This window comes from Panthera tigris, chromosome D2, assembly GCF_018350195.1.
Source record: "Panthera tigris isolate Pti1 chromosome D2, P.tigris_Pti1_mat1.1, whole genome shotgun sequence".
Classification (NCBI taxonomy): domain Eukaryota; kingdom Metazoa; phylum Chordata; class Mammalia; order Carnivora; family Felidae; genus Panthera; species Panthera tigris.
The window spans coordinates 7,977,448-7,984,221 of record NC_056670.1 but is presented as its reverse complement, the minus strand read 5'-3'; the positions used below and the strand labels follow the sequence as shown (position 1 = coordinate 7,984,221).

Below are 6,774 nucleotides of genomic sequence, written 5' to 3'. Positions count from 1 at the left end.
TCTCTCTCTGTCTCGGAAATAAATAAACGTTAAAAAAAAATTTAAAAATATTCATGCCTTATTGCTTCTTGGCCTTTTGGCTAAGATCTGTTCTTTTCAGTGTAATATCTGATGCATCTTTTATCTGAGGACAATATATTAAATAGATTTTTGGAACTAGAAGAGGGAATAGGAGCTTGCTCTGTTCCCTCCATGCATCAACCTGGTATTGCTGTAAGTCCAGGAACGGTGCACCCCCTGGGGGGAACAAAAAAAAAATTCGTATCTTTCACTCAGTAATTCTATCTCCAGCAGTCTAGCCAAAGGAAAAACAATATATGTGTAATAATAAAAAAATATATTATAAAATCATTCCTGATTATGTATCTTAATATAGTGAAATTTACCACATAAGAGATCGATAAAATAAATTATGGGTGAGAAAGAATGGAATTGTTCAGCCACCAAGTATGTTTATAAGTGTTATGTGAAATTTCTATTATATAATATTGAGAGAAAAGCGATGTGAATTGTGCATATATTTTGAAGCCCAGTGATAAAACAAATTATAAAGAGGAAAAAGAAAAAGAAAGAAAAAGAGAAACCCCTCATGACTGACCCCAAGACCTGAACTTTACTGCCCACCTGCATATACCTGTCTATATTTGTCCACACTTTCCTAAAGTTCTTTTTTAAGAACTTACTTCTAAGCTTATATCTTAACTCAGGAAAAACCCATGATGGGCACAGCATCCCATGATGGAAACAGAAACGACCCCTCAAGCAATAATGACTGCCAGAGGGAGAGCTGTGGTGGCCCAGACCACCCAGACCAGTTTGAACTCAACCCCTGACTCACACCTGCACAGAGGACCATGCTGTGACCAGCTGTTAACCTCTACCTCATTATAATACTAAAATCTCCACCCAAGGAGGAGCAGAAGCCTCATTTACATAACATACAACCTGTGTATAAGCATGTTTCCTTAAGGTGCAGGTACGACCTTATGCCTACCTCCATATTGGATGACGAGGCTCCTCTCTCTAAATATTCATCCTAACCCTATGTGAAAGGAGCCCATCCCATTGGGGATTCCCGGCTTTGGAAGTTATTCCCCGTGATCTCCTTATTTGCTGCCCATAAAGTTTATTTTGTGTGACCACATAGACCAGTCTCTACCTATGACTCACCAAGGAGTGAAGTCATGTGAGTTCAGTTACATAAGCACCAAATTTTAATTACGGTTATATTTAGATGGTGACTATTTGGGTGATCACTCTCTCATTTCCTAGGACTTTCCATGTTTTGTAATTTTTTTAATTTTATTTTTATTTTTTGAGAGAGAGAGCACGTGCACAAACACATCTGTGCATGAGCAGGGGAGGGGCAGAGAGGGAGGAAGAGAGAGCATCTCAAGCAGGCTCCCCGCTCAGCTGGAGCCCAACACGGGGCTCAATCTCACGACCCTAAGATCATGACCTGAGCTGAAATCAAGAGTTGGATGCTCAGTCAACTGAGCCATCTAGGCTGGATGGAAATTCTGGAAACAATGGGGGAGAAAGATGATTATATTCCTCATTTGGCTTTGAAACCACCTAAGTTTATTTTTTTAACTAAAAAAAAATTTTTTTTTTAATTTTAGAGAGAGACAGAGAGCACGTGAGCAGAGGAGAGGGGCAGACGGAGAGAAAGAGAATCTTAAGCAGGCTCCACACTCAGCACAGAGCCTGACATGGGGCTGGATCCCACGACAACGAGAGCATCGCCTGAGCTGAAATCAAGACTCTGACGCTTAACTGACTGATCCACCCAGCTGCCCTGAAACCACTTAAGTTTAAAAGCAACAAAATGAAGACAGATGGTAAATCGCAGCCGGTAGGAAATGGAAGGATTTTTCAGAAGAGGCCTTCAGTATTGTTATAGAAAATTCCATGAATCTCTCTCTTGGATTCATCAAGATCATAATCTCTGTTGAGTATCTGCATGAACATAATTAATGTATAGTATAATTAATACGATTAATGTAGTAAATACGTACTTTTATTATCAACATAGCACATTTGTATGTAACTAATATTGATTAATAGAACTTAACTCTGGTTGATCACAATGGTAGTGTTAACACCACCAACAGTAACAATGATCACTATCGCAACTATTGAGAGCCGATTATGTGCCGAGTTAGGTGTCAGACATACATGATCTCATTTCATTCTCAAAATTATCCCAAGGGATAAGAAATATCATCTCCATTTTATTTCAAATGAAATTGCGTCTCAGAGAGGTCAAGTCATGTGCCTCAGCTCAAACAGAGTGATGACGGCAGAATCTGACTCTTGTTGACAGACCGTGAAGGAAATTTACCGACCATTTTGTGCCCTTGACCAACTGGTGGATGCGGAAAAGGTTTACAGGGTCCTCTGGCTACTAAGTGCCTGATTAGTATAGGCATCATGATTACCATTAAAAAAAAAACCCGCCCCAAACCCCACAGTGATAACTCTTAGAATCCACCCCAGCCAAAGTGAATGAGACTCTGTGGCGGTGTCCAGGGATCTGCATTTTCAGATTCCAAGTGATTCATATGTCTTCCAGCGAGTGAGAAACAGCTAGGTGGCTGGGTTCCTTGCGAACAGAAATGTTTTCCTTCTCATTTCTGTCTCTCCGGAGCTAGCACGGAGGGTCTCACAAACCGTGAGATTACAGCATGGAGGTTCTTATGAAGGCTTGTCAAATAAATAAATGGGTGAAAGACTGAATGAGTGCACGACTTAATCTTAAAGATGACCCCATGCTGACTCACTATTTCGTCCGCCAGTGAGCCCTCTTGCTCAGGTGTAGACACAACAGGGAGAACCAGAAACGGAGCTCCACACACGCTCTAACTAGAACCCCTTGTACTTACTCTTTATCGCACTTCCCTGAGGCATTGACCAAGACGTTTTGCAAGAACATTCCAACCAGCAGACCAGAAAAGCCCTGATGGCAATAACGAAAGGCCTAGAAGACCACCCCCACAGGTGCCCTTCCCTGCCTGTGGCTATGCACCCCCATCCAAGACGGAGCACCCTGCCTCCTCTCCTGCACGTACCCCTCCCCCTGTCCCCAAACTCTCCCATGAAACCCTAGGTGTCCTTGCCACAGAGAGGTGGGTTGTTAAGACAGGAGCCTGTTACCTCCCCCAGCTGCTGCCTCTCCCCCCACCCCCCCCAATTAATCCTTTTTTTCTCTTCCAAACCCTTGTCTGGCTTCTCTTGAGCCGAGTTTATCTGAGTTTGTTGGGCAACAGTGCTGGCAGGCCAGCCCAGAACTCTGTTCTCTATTCGTCGGGACCCCTGGTCCCCACCGAGAGGGAAGCTGGCCTTCGGAGCCCCAGGGCTTACCTGCTTGTTCCCTGAGTCCGCTGCTGTGATCATGGATCAGTAACAATTCCTACCCGCCCCCACCCCCCATCCCTTCATGGGTCCTCTCTGACAGGTAGGCTTTGAGAGTTGATTACACCCTTAACTCAGGATTTATCTTATGGGAAATCATTAGGGAGTTTTTTGTCTTTAACGGTCCTTTGTCTTAAAGCATTTACAATTTAGATGCCCCGGTGTCTGCAGAGTGGTTGGCATTTGAGGCCTCCGAGTTACAATCCTTGCAAGTGAATCTGAAGGCCACACTGGAGAGCTGAGGTGGGGTGGGAGGGGGGAAGGGGTAGCGGGGGAGGGGGCCTGTGCAGAGGAGGAGCGCTAGGTGGCTTTGCCGGGGTGCAGCTGGTAGAAAGAGCTGGAGTCTTCCCAAGGGATGGCGCAAGAATGTACCGGTCGTGACAGGCTGTGCTTTGTAGCCGTGACACAGAGCCCCTTTGGCCGCTTTGTTTCATACCTCTGTGCAATGGGTCTGGGTTTGGAAGGGCGACGTGTCCCGACAAGAGGAGCCTGCGTGTTCCATCCTGTGGCAGGTTCTAACCCAACAGCCTTTCTTCAGGCACCCCTCCCCAGGCCTCTGCTTACCTGCCCTTTCCAGGGGTGCCCTGCTCGGCCCTATCTGAGCCTCGTAGTATTAGCTATCACTGTCGGGTGAGTCTGCCCGACTTAGACACCTCTCCTTCGCGACACTCCAAGAGTCCTCGGATTTCTCTGATGTGTTTCCATGACAGCATCTCACGTTGACATCCTCCTGATTCACAGCGGTGCCCAGAGATGTTAGGACTAAGAGCGCAGACACGACAAGTGCCAGAGGTGCTCAGTCCTTAAAGGTGAGATCCTGGGGCCTCAAGTCGCCAGACTTGGTCAACACAAGTTATGCATATTTTAGATTTATTTATAAAGAGAGATTATATATTAGACATATATATCTAATCTATCTATAATCTCTCTCTCTATAATCTCTCTCTATATAATCTCTCTTTCTATATATAATCTATCTATATGTATATAATCTATCCATATGTATAATCTATCTATATAATCTCTCTCTATATATAATCTATCTATAATCTATAACCTATATATATACAATCTATGTACATATATATTATCTATATATATAATCTATCTATATAATCTATCTATATATAATCTATCTATATATATAATCTATATATATATGTAATCTATTTATATATAATCTATATATATATAATCTATCTATAATCTATATACATATATATTATCTACATATATATAATCTATCTATATATGTAATCTATATATATATATAATCTCTCTCTATATAATCTATCTATATATAGTCTATCTATATATAATCTATCTATATAATCTATCTATATAATCTATATACAAATATATATTATCTATATATATAATCTATATATATAATCTATCTATATATAATCTATCTATATATAATCTATCTATATAATCTATCTATATATAATCTATATATATAATCTATATATATAATCTCTCTATATATAATCTATGTAGATTATATTGAGTTATCACTCTAAATCAGCATTTCACACTGCTTTTTCTAGTAAACATGATTCCCGAAAGGTGCTACTTGTAAGAGCTCAGGGGAAAGCATGTGTCAGATTGTATATATTATACACACGTAGGTATGCACATATATAGCTTATATCATATACATAAATTACAAATAAAATACACGCAGTAGATCATGCAAATACCCCTCCTCATCTTTCTAAATGTCCCCTGGAGTGAAAAATACTGCTGTCGTTATAAACACATATATATACAAATGCTATATGATGATGTGCTCAGAGAGTCTTAGTTGACAATATTATAATTAAGGATCAGTGTAGTTCTGCAATTCTGATCCTGTTTGACTATAATCTACTTTTCTGCAGTTCCACTTGCTTGTGAAATTTTATTCATTGACTAACACCCGTTAAACATACTGTGGCCCAAATTTTCTAAGGAACGCTCTTGGGAAATGCTGCTTTATTACATATATATACATGTATATATATTCTTTTTTTCTATTTTCTACACCAAAAAAAAAAAAAAATCTGTGTAATTAAGTGAAGAGTAAAAGGACACAAGTAGCCAAAAACTGGAACGTCATCTGTGAAAGTTTTCTGCAGGCAGATGTCCTCCGCGGTGCTGAGACCCTGCTATGCACTTACCCAAGTTCGCTTGGAGAGAGGCGATCAGGAACGGGACTGCTTGAAGGACTGTCCTCCGCTGCTCAAAACTCTTTCTCTCCTGGTTTTCTGTCTCCCCCTCCAGCTAGTGCAGCCAGGGAGACGCAGGAGACGTCCTAGAGAACATTGTCCTGCTGCCTTTTCTGTCTCACGTTGAGTTTCACTATTTTATATCACGTTCATGTGGATCATCGGGAGGCAGCTCTCACGATGCATTTTGCACTGACAAGATACATTGACGATCGCATCAAGGATACCGATTTCTCAACCCAAAAATGATAGAAATAAATAGAAACTTTCTTCTACTTTTCTCATTGCTTCAGAATAGTTGCTGTCAGGCTTATTAAGCAGACGTTCAACCAGGGCTGATGTCAATGCTTGGACAGCACTCTCAGTGAATCCGCACCCCAATTTTTCACTCTGTTGCAAAAATGGGGTGAGAATTGGCCAGAATATGAAGGTACAGAGACTCCATCGTTAGCTTTATTCATTGAGCAGACTGGGATTCATCAGAGCCATACACAGAAACTGGCCTTCCTGGGTTTTCAAAGCTTGCTTAGGAAATATTTGCAATTGAGTGAATAAAAAATATTACATGTCAAAATTAGTAATATGTAATATAATTATGTTAATTTACAATGTAGCATATAATAATGTATATTCACTTATATTAGGAAAGAGGAAAGTTAACAATCAATGACACAAACTTCTACCTTATTGAAGGAAAATTAAGCCCATAGTAAATAGAAGAAAAAAAGTAATAAAGATAAGAGGAAATAATCAATAAAGTAAAAAACAGAAGATTAGAGAAAAGTAACAAATCCCAAAGTTGGTTCTTCGAAAAGATTTATAAAATTGATAAGCACTGGGAAAAAATAGAGTTATATAAAGCAGCAGAATAAGAAATTAAAGAATGAATATCATGAATGTTATTACAAATAATAAAATTATAATAAGGGAATACGATGAAAACTACAAGCTAATCAATTTGATAAATTAGATTAACTGGACGAATTCTTTGAAAAACACAACTTTAACAATTTCTGTTTCAAAGAAGAAGTAGAAGATTTGATGAACTGTATTCTATTAAAGAAATTAAATTTGGGGGCCCTGGGTGGCTCAGTTGGCTAAGCATCTGACTCTTGGTTTCAGCTCAGGTCATGATCTCACAGTTCATGGT

At 40.0% G+C, this 6,774-nt stretch overlaps 1 pseudogene; it reads left to right on the top strand.

Annotated features, from left to right (window-relative positions):
- Positions 1–60: 60 nt before the first annotated feature.
- On the top strand, positions 61–239 carry LOC122232169 (annotated as a pseudogene).
- The last annotated feature ends 6,535 nt before the right edge of the window (positions 240–6,774 follow it).